This window comes from Aotus nancymaae, unplaced genomic scaffold (assembly GCF_030222135.1).
Source record: "Aotus nancymaae isolate 86718 unplaced genomic scaffold, 86718_ANA_hifiasm-v0.15.2.pri h1tg000076l, whole genome shotgun sequence".
Lineage (NCBI taxonomy): Eukaryota > Metazoa > Chordata > Mammalia > Primates > Aotidae > Aotus > Aotus nancymaae.
The window spans coordinates 5,880,089-5,897,528 of NW_026988491.1; positions in this window are offsets into that span (position 1 = coordinate 5,880,089).

Here is a 17,440-nt window from a genome sequence, read left to right on the forward strand (position 1 = left end):
CGGATCACAAGGTCAGGAGATCGAGACCATCTTGGCTGACATGGTGAAACCCCATCTCTACTAAAAAATACAAAAATTAGGTGGGCGTGGTGGCGTGCACCTGTGGTCCCAGCTACTCAGGAGGCTGAGGCAGGAGAATCGCTTGAACCCTGGAGGAGGAGGTTGCAGTGAGCCGAGATCATGCCACTGCACTCCAGCCTGGCACCTGGCAACAGAGCAAGACTCTGTCTCAAAAAAAAAAAAAAAATTCTGTAGGGACAGGGTCTCCCTGTGTTGCCCAGGCTGGTATATCCACTCTTAATCTCAAAACATAGCCAGGAAGCTCTAGCCAGAAGCACTTCTCTTTCCAACACCCTGAAAAACAGCTCATAAAGCTGAAATGGGGGGCGTGCTGCAAAATACATCCCAGGGGTATGGAAACTGGGAGCCTCACTACCTGACCTCAAGCAAGGCCCTTCCCTCTCTGGGCCTCCTTTCCCTTGGCTGTATAATGAGGGATTGATCTGAATTGTCTCCCAGGGCCCTTTTACTTGGCCTACGTGTCTCCCTCCCAAAAGGAAAAACGAGAGGGAACCAGAAGATACGAGTGGTTCCTCTTGTTCCATCTCCAAGCCCCAAATTTGGACAAAAATCTCCAATGTGACATAGATTTAATATAAACAGTGGTGCATTAATACTCACAAATACCCCAAAAGGAGTCCCAGATGGGCTATTTTTATCCCTTAAAACACACACACAGAGAAACACACAACACTTCAATCCCCATCACCCCCACTGGGTTAGTATCTCCAGTTGGTTTTTACGAGAAGAGAGAGTTCCAGTTAAAGGGAGCTAATTAAACAGCTTTGACTTGGGGTGGGAGAGAGGCTGTCGAAAGCCTCCTCACTGGGCATGATGTCACCACAACTGTGCATTTCTCATGACCCAAGAATGTGAATGTTTGCACTGCACATCGGAGCCCGAGCCGGTGATGCAAGCACAGCCTGGTAAACAGGCCCCAGACAGGCAGGCCCTGTGAGGAGCCGTGGTGCAGAGGCCTGGCGGGGTCCCAGCTAGTGTTTAACTCCTTCCTGACAGAACTGGCTGCTGGGCCGCTGAGGTTTGGTCAAGGAGCCTTCTCCATGTAGTCCCTGCTTCTCTCTGAGGCACAGTCCCTGTTAGTGGCCAGCCCCGAATCTGAAGACACCGAGACCTGAATTCCCACCTACCTGCCTATTTTGCTTGCTCGGGAGCCTTGGATAGGTGACTTTCTGGCCCCGAGTCTCAGTTTTCTTATCTGTACAATGGGAAGAGGAATCAGGCCCTCAGTTTCATACCTGCAGCTCCAAGTCCAGAAAATTCAGACAACCAAAGGCTTTTCTGCACACTTAACGAAAACTCATTTGGAAGCAATATCTGACCTGGATTGACTGAGGCTATACAGTCTGTTCATTTCACTTAGAGTTCTAGCTACAGAAATATTCATATGTTTCATTGGAGATGGATGGGTCCAGACCCACTGAATCACCTTTTAAAATCTAAAAAAATCCTGAATTCTAAGGCTGGGAGCAGTGGCTCATGCTTGTAATCCCAGCACTTTGGGAGACCAAGCTGGGAGGATCACATGGGCAAAAAGCCCAGAAGTTTGAGGTTGCAGTGAGCCATGACTGTGTGCCACTGCACTCCAGCCTGAATAACAGATCAAGACCCTGGCTCAAAATATAATAATAATTCTGAATTCTGAAACCTATCCAGCCACAAGTGTGTTGATCAGGTCTTATGGGCCTGAGGCACCTGCCTCTAGCCTGTTGGGACACTTACTGAGTGACTGCCTTCTGCGAGAATGTCAGCCCCCAAGGACAGGACTTAACTCTGTCCCTGATGTGTCTCTAGCAGCCAGTGCAGTGCCTGGTCCATAGCAAGCACCCAATCAATAGTTCTTGAATTTTTTTTTTTTTTTTTTTTTTTTTGAGACAGAGTCTCACTCTGTAGCCCAAGCTGGAGTTCAGTGGCGCGATCTCAGCTCACTGCAACCTTCACCTCTGGGGCTCAAGCGATTCTCCTCCCATGTAGCTGGGATGAGAGGCGTGCGCCACCACACCTGGTTAATTTTTTTGTATTTTTAGTAGAGACAGGGTTTCACCATGTTGCCTTGAGTAGTCTCGAACTCCTGAACACAGATGATCCGCCTGCTTCAGCCTCCCAAAGTGCTGGAATTACAGGTGTGAGCCACCACACCCAGCCTAGTTCTTGAATCTCCAGCTGAAGTTATTCATCCCCCATACATGCTGTGGTGGTAAGTATGGGAAACTGAGGCCCAAGCCTCTGAGCTGGCCTGCCCTGGATCTTTTCCCACAGATGGTGTTCTGACTTTCCCCAAAAAAGGTAGCTGTTCACATTTCTCTGCCAGCAGCTCACAAACAGCTTGATGACCCCCCTCCAACATTCCAGGGCAGCCTCTCCCCAGCTGGCTGGTTTTGCGGGCACCAATGAGTTTTCTTTGGCCTAAGGTTTAGCTGATTGAAAAAGGGCCCTGTGCATTAAAGCTGGGGGTGGAGAATGGGTAGTCACAGTGTAGAGTAGGGGCTGAAGATGTCATTAAAGCTTGGGCAGGGAGGTGGAGTTGGATTCTGCTGGCTGGCCTGAGACCAAGAACCAGATCCCTGGATCCTTCCAGAGCACTGTGAATGTGCTAGTCAGGCTCTGCCTTAATCCTAAAGCTGGAAAATTATCCAAACCCATGCAGAGCTGCCAGGAAGGAAAAAGCCTCCCCAGTATGGTCTCCCCTACCCCCACCTGCAGTGGGTCCCTGAGAAACTCCCTTTTTCTCTCTAGGCTTCAGTATGCTGGGGTTGGAGAATCCAGGACAGTAGAGCAGAGCTGCTGAGATCATGAACCTAGACTCAGGTTCAGGCGCAGACTCTTCCTCTTGCTGGGCAAGGAGCTAGGGCAAGTCAATTTCAAGCCTTAGTTATCACATCTGTGAAAAATATAGGGATATTGTCCAGATGAATGCGTCTGGTACATAGCAGTGATAAAGAAATGTTAGCTGGCCGGGCATGGTGGCTCACGCCTGTAATACCAACACTTTGAGAGGCCAAGGAGGGCGGATCACTTGAGGCCAGGAGTTGGAGACCAGCCTGGCCAATATGGTGAAACCCTGTCTCTACTAAAAATACAAAAATTAGCGGGGCATGGTGGCTTGTGCCTACATGGGAGGCTGAGGCAGGAGAATTGCTTGAACCTGGGAGGTGGAAATTTAAGTGAGCCAAGATTGGGCCATTGCACTCCAGCCTAGGCAACAGAGTGAGATTTTGTCTCAAAAAAAAAAAAGAAAAAAGAAAGAAAGAAAGAAACATTAGCTAATATTACCTTCCGCATGGATACTCCTACCAGTCTCATGTTCTATTTTAGGCACTTAGTACCACAATAGCCTCATTATTGGAGCACTCACTATGTTCCAGGTACTACACTAAGTGCTTCACAAGCATTGTTTCATTTCATCCTCCCAACATCTCTCAAATAGGTACTAGCACTGTCCTCATTATTCAGGGGAGAAGTCTGAGGTTTAGAGGGGTGAAGTGATTCCTCTAAGGCTGCATAACAGTAAGTGGCAGAGCTGGGACCTGTCAGACTCTAAGTGCTTCATACCACACCTACAGGAAAGATCTAGCAGCCAGTTCCGTGCTCTGGTTCTTGAAGCAGAGATTCCAGGCCCCTAACATGGTGTGTGACTGTAGGCAGTATGGAGGCCTCAATTCTCCCATCTGAACCACGGGGAAGGTCACCGCCTTTCCCTGACTCCCCTGCAGGGCTGAGATGAGGGCTCTGGAAACCTTGAAAAGTACTTTGTAGACTCTGAGCTGGGATGGGCACCCTCAAAGGCTTAGTTAGGAGGGAGACAAGGGAAATAATTAAACTGCTTTCTGCCGAGGAAGCCAAGAGCTGAAGGAGAAATGGTCCTTGTCCTCCTCCAGGGCCTGGCCCTCAGCATGGCTCCTCCCTCTGTTAGGAGTTGGGCAGCACCACTAGTGATTAAGAACTTGGCCAAGTCTCAGCTCCACTCATCTCTGGCTATATGTTATTTGTACTTCTCCTCTCTGAGTGTCAGTCTTCTGAACTATGAAATGAGGGTGATAATGATAACAGCCTTACCAGGACTGTAGTAAGGACAAGCCTTGGCCCATTGGTTCATTGTCTTAGTCTGTTCCTGTTGTTATAACAAAATACCTCAGACTCGGTAATATATAAATGACAGAAATATGTTGCTCATAGTTCTGGAGGCCGGGAAGTCCAAGAACAAGGTGTCAGCAGATTAGGTGTCAATGAGGGCCTGTTCCTCATAGATGACGTCTTCTATGCGTCCTTACATGGTAGAAGGGGTGAATAGACTCCCCCAGGCTTCTTTCATAAGGTCGCTAATCCCATCCATAAGGATGATCACCCCCAAAAGCCCCACCTCTTTTTATTTTTTATTTTTTATTTTTTTGCGACAGAGTCTCCTTCTGTTGCCAGGCTGGAGTGCAGTGGCACGATCTCAGCTCACTGCAACCTCCACCTCCCAGGTTCAAGCAATTCTCTTGCCTCAGCCTCCTGAGTAGCTGGGATTACAGGCACGTGCCACCAAGCCCAGCTAATTTTTGTATTTTAGTAGAGATGGGGTTTCACCATGTTGGCCAGGATGATCTCAATCTCTTGACCTTGTGATCCACCTGCCTTGGCCTCCCAAAGTGCCGGGATTACAGGTGTGAGCCACCGAGCCTGGCAGCCCCCATCTCTTAATATCAGCACATTGCAGATTACGTTTCGACATAAAAATTGGAGGAGACACATTGAGACTATACCACCTATGGATATCGGTTGAATATATATATATATATTTTTGAGATAGAGTCTTACTCTGTTGCTCAGGCTGGAGTGCAGTGGCACAATGTTGGCTCACTGCAACCTCTGCTTCCTGGATTCAACTGATTCTCCTGCCTCAGCCTCCCAAGTGACTGGGACTACAGGTGCACACTACCACGCCTGGCTAATTTTTATATTATTAGTAGAGACAAGGTTTTACCATGTTGGCCAGGCTGGTCTCAAACTCCTCAAGTGATCCACTTGCCTCGGCCTCCCAAAGAGCTGGGATTACAGGTGTGAGCCACCAGGCCTGCCCTGAATAATTATCTTTTGACACCTGGTCTGCAATCCTCATGGAGTTTCCAGAGTCGGTATGTAACATGCTTGGCACAGGTAGGCACCCAGTGGGTGGGTGGGTGGATGGATGGATGGATGGATGGGATGAATGACTTACTGCAGGTCTCACAGTTATGAAGTAACTCCTCCCGATACCTCACACTGGGCACCAAAGATACATTAAGCACTAATCAGAGAGGTACTTTGTGGACCAGACCACATGAGCAAAGTCTTGGAGTTAGGAATTATTGCAGGAAGGGTAAGAGACACTCATTTTATGTTCTCTTTTAGTACTTTTCCCAACAAGATTCTGAGAAGGGGGATCTGGATGGAGGTTCTCCCAGAGTCCACTGGAGCAGAGCCAGGAGGTTGAGTAGGGAGTAGCGTCACACAGCCCAGATAGGCAGGCAGGAGCAGGCCAAGCCTGAGGATTGGGCCTCAGAGGGCCTGGTCTGGCCATATTTGGTTTTCAAGGAACTGGGAGGCTTCTCACCTCCTCTGCTGCCCAGGCACAGTAGCAAGGCCACCCACAGTTGCTGAGTCAGGGAGGTCCCTAGAGTCAGGAACAGAGGCCCTACAATGAGGTAACTTGAACACAGTGGTTCAGAGCCTGGTCAAGAGCAAGTGTCAAGAAGATATGGTGCCAGGCACAGTGGTGTGTGCCTGTGGTCCCGGCTACTCAGAAGGCTGAGGCAGAAGAATAAGCCAGGAATTCTTGAGCCCAAGAGTTCTAGGCTGTGTGTGCTATATTGATCAAGTGTCTGTGCTAAGTTCAGCTTCAATATGGTGATCTCCTATAAGCAGGATTGTCTAAAGAGTGGTAAACAGGCCCAGGATGGAAATGGAGCAGGTCAAAACTGTGCTGATCTGTGGTGGGATTGTGACTGTGAATAGCCACTGCATTCCACCCTGGACAACATAGTGAGACTCCGTCTCTAAAAATAAACAAATAGGCTGGGTACAGTGGGCTCACACCTGTAATTCCAGCACTTTGGGAGGCCAAGGCAGGCGGATCACCTGAGGTCAGGAGTTCAAGACCAGCCTGGGCAACATGGCACAATCCTGTCTCTACTAAAAATATAAAAATTAGCTGGGCGTGGTGGCATATGCCTGTGGTCCCAACTACTCAGGAGGCTGAGGCAGGAGAAACTCTTGAACCCGGGAGGTGGAGGTTGCAGTGAGCCAAGATCACGCCACTGCACTCTAGCCTGGGAAATGAATGAGACCCTATCACAAAAGAATAAAATTAAATTAAATTTAAAAATAAATAAATAGGCCAGGCGAGGTGGCTCACACCTATAATAATCCCAGCACTTTGGGAGGCCGAGGCGGGTAGATCACCAGAGGTCAGGAGTTCAAGACCAGCCTGTCCAACATGGTGAAACCCCGTCTCTAGTAAAAATATATAAATTAGCCAGGCGTGGTGGCAGGCTCCTGTAATCCCAGCTACTCGGGAAGCTGAGGCAAGAGAATCGCTTGAACCCAGGAGGCGGAGGGTGCAGTGAGCCGAGATCGCCCACTACACTCCAGCCTAGTCAACAAGAGTGAAACTCCATCCCAAAATAAGTAAATAAATAATAAAGATAGATAGATAGATAAAGGATGTGGGTTCAAATCCTGCTTAACAACTGATAGCTGTGTGCCAGGCCTACACATCACCTATCAGAGCCTCCATTTTCTTTGTCTGTAAAAACAACAACAAAAATAGCAGTAAAAATAAGCACCGTTACTGACTTTGTTATGTTCCAGCCTGTGCTAAACACTTTACCTGCATTATCTTACTTAATTGTCATCACAATAAATATTATTGTCTTCATGAAACAAAAAACAGAACAGTGTGTCTCATCCATGCTATCATAATTTCTAACCCCAAGCCATTGCTCATGCAGTTCTGTCTACCTGGAGTGCAATCTCTTGCTATAACCAACTCTTATTTTTTTTGAGGCAGAGTCTCGCTCTGTCACAAGCTGGAGTGCAGAGGCACAATCTTGGCTCACTGCAGCCTCTGCCTCCCAGGTTCCCGTGATTCTCCTGCCTCAGCCTCCCAAGTAGCTAAGATTACAGGCACCTGCCACCACGCCTGGCTAATTTTTGTATTTTTACTAGAGACGGGGTTTCACCATGTTGGACAGGCTGGTCTTGAACTCCTGGCCTCAGATGATCTGCTTACCCTGGCCTCCCAAAGTGCTAGGATTACAGGCGTAAGCCACTATGCCTGGCCTGTAACCAATTCTTATGCAACCTTCAGTACTCAGTGTAAGGTATCCAAAAAGTTACTTCCTGACTGTGGGACCTGGATTTCTAAATGAGGAAACTGAGGCACAGAGGGTGAGATCACATTCAAGTAAGAGACAGAGCTAGAAAGAGCTACAAAGTGCTTACAACTTTCTCACATCTACCTACATTTCCATTTCTGTTACTGAATCTTTTCCCCCTCAAATATGCCCTAGCAGCTTCTACTTTCTATTTATTTATATTTTTTTGTGATGGAGTCTTGCCCTGTCACTCAGGCTGGAGTGCAGTGGGGTGATCTTTGCTCACTGCAACCTCCACCCCCCGGGTTCAAGAGATTCTCCTGCCTCAGCCTCCTGAGTAGCTGCAATTACAGGCTCATGCCACCACACCCAGCTAACTTTTGTATATTTAGTACAGATGGGGTTTCACCATGTTGGCCAGGCTAGTCTGGAACTTCTGACCTCAAGTGATCCACTCACCTCGGCCTCCCAAAGTGCTGGGATTACAGGCATGAGTCACCACTCCCGGCCCCTAGCAGCTTCTATAAAACAACATTGGGCACCTGTCCCCCTCCCGCTGCCACCTCCTTCAGTTCCAAATTGCTGCCAAAGCCTTATTCAACCCTTTGCAACAGCTCTGTGCAAAAGGTAGGCTAGGTATCATCCCCATGTCACAGACAGGGAAACTGAAACTCAGAGAAATAAAGCAAGTTGCTTGAGGCCTTGCAACCAGCAAGAGAAGAAACTGGGTGGACTACAGTGCTGTCTGACTCCCACTCCAGTGCTCTCTCCCCACCACAACAAGCTGATCCTCGATCTTCCCAGATGGGAGACTTCACCTCAACTCCCACACCTATACAGATTATTAGGATTAAAGAGAAAATTAATGTGAGATCCATTTGAAAGGGAGAGCCCTGTAGGACTAGTATTTTGCAAACAAGTAAAATAAATAAATAATAAAAAAATAAGCCTCCTTTAAAAATCATAAAAGAACTAGGTGAATGAATAAGCTGTAGTAACCTTCTAAATCAGATTGTATTCCTATGAGACGCGGGAGACCAGAACAGCTCTCTACACCCATGAGATGATCTCATTCATTTACAAGGCTCTCTGCTGAGAGCCAAGAGTGGGCCCTGCCCCAGAGGAATCATTACCTGGCCAGCACTTCACTGAGATTTCATGTCCCAGTAAAGTTTCTTCCTAAATTGGGGTACTCAATTGCCGTCATCTTATTATTCATCAAAGAATATTAAAAGGAAAAATAAATTGCTACTTTCTGTTGTTGCCATCATCTCATAAAATTCAGTAACAAGGACTAATCCCAGAATTTAGCAACTTTAAAAATTACCTATATAAGTGACTCACTATGTTGTCCTAGCTTTCTCACTAGCCTTGGGCCAGTGAGAACTGTATCTAAGATGGGCATTTGGCAACCCTCAGATGAGTAGGAGAGAATAAACATGTATGCAAATAACTCAGAGTAGCTAATTGCAACTTGGGATGAGAGCCACATAAAACTCTTCTAATTACCTTAATTTAAAAAAATCTGGATGCAGTAGGTCACACCTGTCATCTCAGTACTTTGGGAGGCCAAGGCAGGCAGATCACGAGGTCAGGAGTTAGAGACCAGCCTGACCAACATAGTGAAACCTTGTCCCTACTAAAAATACAAAAATTAGCCTGTCGTGGTGATGTGCATCTGTAATCCCAGCTACTCAGGAGGCTGAGGCAGGAGAATCGATTGAACCCAGGAGGCAGAGGTTGCAGTGAGCCAAGATTGTGTCACTGCACTGCAGCCTGGGTGACAGAGTGAGACTCCATCTCAAAAAAAAAAAAAAGAGGATTCATTGGAAGAGGGTTTTACCAGAAGATTGGTTGGATTCTGGGGGTTATGTAGTGAATAGGGATCAACCAAACAACCACTCTTGGCAAGGACAGAAAACAAGAACACATGGAATGATCCCATTTGCATGCACATTCTCTCTTCTCTCTCTTGCTCTCTTTCTTTCTCTTCCTCTGTCTCTCCCTCTCTCTCTCTCCCTCATTCTCTGCTTCTCTCTGTGCATTAGCTGTCTTCTCACTCTAGTTACAGACAGGGTTCCTCCATGTGGCAGAGAGCATGGTGGCTAATGTTACCAGAAAAACTCTGAACTGGATATGGTGGCACAAGCCTGTAGTGCCAGCTACTTGGGAGGCTGAGGTGGGAGGATCGCTTGAACCCAGGAGTTTGATTCCAGCCTGGGCAACAAAGCGAGAGCCTACCTCTAATTGGGGGAGTGGGAAGGGGACATTTTAGACGAATTAAATTTAACAAAGTGTAATTGCACAAAAAGCAATTCACAAGTCCGGCACCTTGCAGAACCAGAATAGGTTCACAGCAACTCAGACGCTGCCACAGGGTCAGATTACATTTATGGACAGAAAAAGGAAAGTGATATACAGAAAACAGAAATGAGGTACAGAAACAGCTAGATTGGTTACTTTTCTTCAATAAATATCAACTTTTCACCCATTGTGTGCCAATCCTTGTGGGGTGTGCCAAGCAGAAAAAGCATTGGTCTAAGATGTGTGGTTCAGTTATATGTAGCTCCATGACCTTGCTGGGCCTTAGGATCCTTATCTGTAAAATGGATATGATTGTATCTTACCAGTAAGAGCTGCTGAGGATAAAGACAGACCATACTTGTGAAAGTGTTCTGTAATACAAACGAGGGTTGTTCATTCTCCTTCTGTAGCGCTCAGCTCTGGCCGCACTTCTGTTTGCATTCTCCATTTCCTTCCTGCCTGTGTTCATGCCTGCAGACTACTGTCTGTCTTCCCTGGCCTAACTCCTTCATCCTACTTCACAAGCCTTATTTGTGATGTCATTTAATAAATTTTGGAGATACAAGGAGAGCCTCGTAAAGACGAACAATTTCCTTCGGGAGTTTCCTGCAGTTTTTGGAGTTGCCTGCAGGTGCCTGAGCCTGGGGGTGGTGGGCAGGAGAACCTTCCTCCCATGGCAGAAATAAGTGGGAGAAGTAACAATTGCCTTCCTCCAATAATGCTTTGGCCCTAAAGAGGAAACTCTTGAACTCCACAGAATATCTTATTTTATTTTATTTTATTGAGACAGAGTCTCGCTCTGTCGCCCAGGCTGGAGTACAGTTACGCGATCTTGGCTTACGCAACCTCTACCTCCCAGGTTCAAGCAATTCTCATACCTCAGCCTCCCAAGTAGCTGGGACTACAGTCATGCACCACGCCTGGCTAATTTTTGTATTTTTAGTAGAGACGGGGTTTTATCATGTTTACCATGCTGGTGTCAAACTCCTGGCTTCAAGTGATCCGCCCTCCTTGGCCTCCCGAAGTGCTCGGATTACAGGCGTGAGCCACTGCACCTGGCCTAAAGTTCCCTTTTTGCACAAGGTAATGAGAGATTTCTGGTATTTACAAATAAAAGAACCTATTTATTTTTTAAAGCATGTGTTTGTTTTAGAGAAGGAGTCTCTGTCAATCAGGCAGGATGAGTGACGCAAATCATAACTCACTGCAGCTCCAAACTCCTGGACTCAAGTGATCCTCCCATCACAGTCTCCCAAGTGGCTGAGACTACAATCACACATGACTGCACCCAGCCAGAAGAATCTTTCTTAATACCCAAAAGTATTTTGCCCCTAAAACTAGGAAAGGGGGATTCCTCCTCAGTCCCACCCACTAGCTTCCATTCCAGTTCCTTCAGCCCCACCCAGCACAGCCTCCTAGTTAAGACCCAGCTGCTACTTCTTTTTTTTTTTGTCTTTTGAGACAGAGTCTTGCTCTGTTGCTCAGACTGGAGTGCAGTGGCACGATCTCGGCTCACTGCAACCTCCACCTAACAATTCTCCGGCTTAGCCTCCAGAGTAGCTGGGATTCCAGGCATGTGCCACCATTCCCAACTGATTTTTCATATTTTTAGTAGAGATGGGGTTTCACCATGTTGGCCAGAATGGTCTCAATCTCTTGATCTCATGATCCTCCTGCCTCAGCCTCCCAAAGTGCTGGGATTACCAGTGTGAGCCACCATGCCCGGCACACCTGCTTCTTAAAGGGACCAAGTCCTAGCTGGGCTCAGTGGCTCATGTCTATAAACCCAGCACTTTGGGAAGCCAAAGTGGGCAGATCTCTTGAGTCCAAGAGTTCAAGACCAACCTGGGCAACATAGCGAGAACTCATCTCCACAAACAATAAAAAAAAAAATGTTTTGGCCAGGCACAGTGGCTCACGTCTGTAATCCCAGCATTTTGGGAGGCCGAGGCGGGTGGATCACCTGAGGTTAGGAGTTCGAGACCAGCCTGGCCAACACGGTGAAACCCTGTCTCTACTAAAAATACAAAAAATTAGCTGGGTGTAGTGGTGGACGCCTGTAATCCCAGCTACTTGGGAAGCTGACACAGGATAGTTGCTTGAACCCAGGAGGCACAGGTTGCAGTGAGCTAAGACTGTGCCATTGCACTCCAGACTGGGCAACAAGAGCGAAACTCCATCTCAAACAAAAAATGTTTTAAAGGGACCAAGCCGGGTTTTTTTTGGGGTGGGGAGGGGAGCTTCTGATCATTTAAATATCCTCCAGTAACAGAAGAGGTTTTCAAATATTACTCCTCATTGTACGCTCTCAATATTTTCCAAGAAAGACCTGAGGCTTCTTTCTGAGCTTCATTCCCTTGTTCACCTCCCAGCCCCTCAGCTGTCTTTTGTACCAATTAGGTAGTGATTAATTGCTCCCTAATTGCAAATTGGCTGCCTCATTACTGGCTCCCACCCTCGCTGGCTGGCTGACCCGGGGGACACATGCATCCTTCAGGGAAAGGTGTTTTGTGAATCCAGTGGTTCATTTGTTCCACACATGTGTGTTGAGCTAGGTCCTGGGGACCTTGTGGAGCGAGACAAACCCAAGTCCCTGGCTTCTCAGAGCTCACAGTCTAGCAGGAGACAAACCGCAAAAAATAAATCCTTTCTGATCGTCAGTGCTGTGATGAGGGAGTAACTTTGGGAAGCAACAGATAGGTGCTCTAGGAAGGCCTTTCTAAGGAGGTGACCTGTGAGTTGAGATCTGAATGGTAATTCGGCGCCAGCCAGGTGAAGATGAGGTCGAGAGCACAGTCCAGGGAGAGAAGACGGCAAAGGCAGAGACAGGGTGAGAGGAAGCAGCATGGTCTGTCTGAGAGGTATTCATTTCATCTATGAAGCCCTATAGGATTCAGAAGTCAGCCATCAGGTTGGGGCTAGTTGTAAGACTTGAGGCAAAACACCCTACTCCCAGTGGTTAGAGACCGGAGGCGGGGTTTGCCCCACCTGGCCCCGCCCCAGAAGGAGGGGTTATTATACGTCGGATTGAATCAGCTTCCAGGATCCTGATTGGTCCTTGGTGGTAACTAGGGCGCTCTCGCTTCAAAGTCCCAAATTCAGCAGCCCCGCTGAGGACTGGAGCGGAACCTCTCCCCACCCCACCCGCCCCAAGCTCTGAGGTTGGAGAGAGCTGCCGCCTTGAAGGAGCCCAGACCCAGGCTTGAGACTTTGCAGACACACAAGATGCGGATTGCCATGTGAAGTTTCCGGATATCTAAAAATGTTAGAACGATTAATTCGAAAAGCTTTGAAACACTGTACAGGCCAAACATGTCTATGGGCAGGACCTGGCCCACCGGCCTGGGTGCGGTGGCCTTGGTGAAGGCCTGGAGGTAGAGACGATGGAGAGGAGGAGTCAGGAAGGATGCTAACTGCCTCCTGGATTCGGGGACACTCATGCCCTGACAGAGATGTGCCCTAAGAGGAACGAACTCACTGCCACAGGCACAGATTGAGAACCTACTGTGTGCACGTCTCTGTGGTAGGATGGAGGATACAAAACACTTAGGACTACGCCCTTGCCCAGGGCTGGGTGGGCCGACCTCAGGAAACCGGGTTCCAGCCCTGACTTGCTCTTCTATAATTGCTGTGTGAACTTGGGTTGATTCATCATCTCTCTGGGATTCAGCACACAGCCTTTGTTGACATTAGATTAACTAAATCCAGTAAGGGAAGATTTTGAAGGGCCTCTGAGTGTCTGGATAGGGAATTTGGGCTGGATCTGATAGGAAGTAGGAGCCACTGCAGGTTTTTGAGCAGGGGAGTGACATGTTGAATAGGAAAGTGAAGCAGGACACCTGTGCAGAGAAACACCATCCAGGTGTGGGGTAGTGAGGACAGCAACTATGGCTTATGCAAATCGGATCTGATCACCACTAGCTCAGAAACCTTCCATGGCTCCCTGCAGCCCTCACATCAAAGTCCTTTCTTCTTACTATGGTCCATGGGCAGGGCCAGCTTCACATAAAGAAGGACCAGTGTATTATAATGCTCTGCTGTCACGGTCTTGAAATACTTAATACTTTTTGAACAAGTGACCCCCTTTTTTTCATTTTGCGCCTGGTCCAGCAAATCATGAAGCGAGTCCTGCCCACAGGGACCCTTCAGTCTGGCCCCTTTTCACCCTTTCCTCATCCAAACCCCACTTCTCTCTTACCCTTCACACTTCAGTCGCTTTAGTCTTCCATCAGTTTCTGGAGATTGTTCCTGCCTTGGGACATTTGCACAGTCTGTTCCCCTTGCCTGGAATACCCCCAACCACTATGTCAAGACCAACTTAGTTTTTTGTTCAACAATTTTTTCTTATCTTTCAGACCTAAGCATGATTATCTCCTGAGAGAGAACTCCTCTGACCTCCCAGAATTACCTATTCAAAACAAAACTTTAAAAATGATTTAAACCTCTCGTGCGCAGTGGCTCACACCTGTAATCCCAGCACTTTGAGGGGCCCAGGCAGGCGGATCACTTGAGGTCAGGAGTTCAAGACCAGCCTGGCCAACATCATGAAACCCTGTCTCTACCAAAAATACAAAAATTAGCTGGGTGTGGTGGCGAACACCTGTAATTCCAGCTACTTGGGAGACAGAGGCAGAAGAATTGCTTGAACCCGAGAAGCAGAGGTTGCAGTGAGCTGAGATCATGCCATTGCACTCTAGCCTGGGTGACAGAGCGAGATTCTGTCTCCAAAAAAAAAAAAAAATGATTTAAGCCTGGATGCAGTGGTTCACTCCTGTAATCCCAACACTTTGGGGGGCAAGGCAGGAGGATTGCTGAGGGCAGGAGTTCCAGACCAGTCTGGGCAACATAGCAAGATCTCGTCTGTACAAAAAATAAGAAAATTAGCCAGACATGGTGGTGTGTGCCTGTAGTCCCAGCCACTCGGGAGGCTGAGGTGGGAGGATTGCTTGCACCCAGGAGTTCAAGGCTTCAGTGAGCCATGATTGCGTCACTGCAGTCCTACCTGTGCAACACAGCTAGTCTGTTATACAAACTTGAAAAAAAAAAAAAAAAAGAAGCAATAATGGAGGCATTTCAGACATCTGTCGGCAGCCACAGGTGTTCAGGGGCTTTGTGCTTATAAAGGTTTGTTCAGTAAAATATTCAGCTGGAGTGGGCATCACGGCTCACACCTGTAATCCTAGCACTTTGGGAGGCTGAGGCAGGAGGATTGCTTGATACCAGCCTGGGCAACAAAGTGAGACCTGATCTTCACAAAAAATAAAATAAATAAAATTAGCTGGGCATAGTGATATGCACTGGCTGAAGTGGGAGGATCTCTTGAGCCCACGAGGTCGAGGCTGCTGCAGTGAGCTGTGATCACGCCACTGCACTCCAGCCTGAGCACAGAGTGAGACCCTGTCTCAAAAAATTAATTTTTAAAAATTCAACTGGAGAAATATTTCTAGCTCTCTCACTCTCTCTTTTTTGAGGCAGAGTTTCACTCCGACACCCTGGCTAGAGTGCAGTGGCACAATCTCAGCTCACTGCAACCTCCAGCTCCCAGGCTCAAGGGATTCTCCCACCTCAGTCTCCCAAGTGGCTGGGACTAAAGGTACATGCCACCACACCCAGCTACGTTTTGTATTTTTTGTAGAGATGGGGTTTTGCCATATTGCCCAGGCTGGTCTCGAACTCCTGGACTCAAGGGATCCTCCCACATCAGCCTCCCAAAGTGCTGGGATTACTGGAATGAGCCACCACACCTAGCCATATTTCTATCTCTTTTTTTTTTTTTGGAGATGGAGTTTCACTTTTGTTGCCCAGGCTGGAATGCAATGGTGCAATCTCGGCTCACCACAACCTCCACCTTCCAGGTTCAAGCGATTCTCCTGCCTCAGCTTCCCGAGTAGCTGGGATTACAGTTGTGCACCACCATGCCCAGCTAATTTTGTGTTTTTAGTAGAGACAGGGTTTCTCCATGTTGGTCAAGCTGGTCTTGAACTGCTGACCTCAGGTGATCCACCCTCCTTGGCCTCCCAAAGTGCTGGGATTACAGTCGTGAGCCACCGCATCTGGCCATTTCTATCTCTTAATGAAGTAAATAAAACCATTCACACCACAAGAGATAGAGGGAAGGGATAGGATTTGTCCAAAACATAATAAATCCCCTTGGCCAAATTCATCGACCCTGGCAGGGTAAGATCAGAGTTAGCATCATCTCTGCCTATGTGGCTGACATTCCAGGATCCCGATCCCATGCAAGCTCCCTGAATGATCACTCCCAACCTTACGATCTTGGAACTATTATTCTCCCCATTTTGTGGATGAGGAAACTGAGGCCTAGAGAAATTGAGTAATTTGCCAAATGTCACACAGTAAGGAATTAACACAGTTGAGATTTGCACCTAAATCCATCCAACTCCAGATCTCCCTGAGCCCTTCACTACCACAAAATAGCTACTTAATTGGCTTGCTGTATGATTTGGGGCAAGTTCCTCAACCTTTCTGAGCCTCAGATCCTTTTTTTCTTTTTTCTGAGACAGAGTTCGCTCTTGCCGCCCAGGCTGGAGTGCAATGGAGCAATCTCGGCTCGCTGCAACTTCCGCCTCCGAGGTTCAAGTGATTTTCCTGCCTCAGCCTCCCTAATAGCTGGGATTACAAGTGCCCGCCACCGTGCCTGGTTAATTTTTGAATTTTTAGTAGAGAAAGGGTTTCACCGTCTTGACCAGGCTAGACTCAAACTCCTGACCTCAGATGATCTTCCCGCCTTGGCCTCCCAAAGTGCTGGATTACAGGCATGAGCCACTGTGCCCAGCCTCTTTCTCTTTTTTTAAGACAGGATCTCACTCTGTCGCCCAGGCTGGAATGCAGTGGGCAATCTCTGCCTACTGCAGCCTCAACCTCCCAGGCTCAAGTTATCTCCCACCTCAGCCTCTGTAGTCCAAGTAGCTTGGTCTACAGGCATGCAGCACCAGGCCCAGCCAAGCTGAGCCTCAGATTCTTTATTTGTAACTTGCCCCTTATTTAAGCTAACACATGCCAGGTGTTGAAGTTGATTCTCTCTCTCTCTCTCTCTCTTTTTTTTTTTAAGACAGAGTCTTGCCCTGTCACCCAGGCTGGAGTGCACGGCATGATCTCAGTTCAGTGCAGCCTCAACCTCCTGAGCTCAAGCAATCCTCCTGCCTCAGCTTCCCAGAGTACGGGGATTACAGGCATGCATGCACCACCATTGATTCTTTATAGATGTTAATTCTCTGCTTAACACACACCACCCTCCAACCCTTGCCACACATACACACACACACGCACCAGCCCCACAACAGGAGAAATGTCACAGAACAATGCTTTGTGTTCTATAACCTGTTTCCTCTTCCTGGACACACAGGAAGGGCATGTTCTCATTTTTCCGGCAGTTAGTAGAGTCATGTGACTACATAAAGGCCAGTGAAATTATACATGACCCCTGAGCAAAGGCAGTTAAGTGTGGATGTGCCTCCTTTGATTTTCTGATTCCCTTTCCGCATGCAGAGGATTCAGGAATAGATTCCAGGGAAAGCCTGGATTGGAGGCAGCATTGGGGGTCAAGGCCATTGCTTGGAAGAGAGTTCCCAGGGACAGCCCCATCTATATCAGACTTTGCAGAAGTGAGAAATAAACTCTGATCGGTTTAAACCACTGAGATATTTGGTTTGTTACAGCAGTTAGCATTAATTACACTGAATAAAGCTGTGTATCAGTCA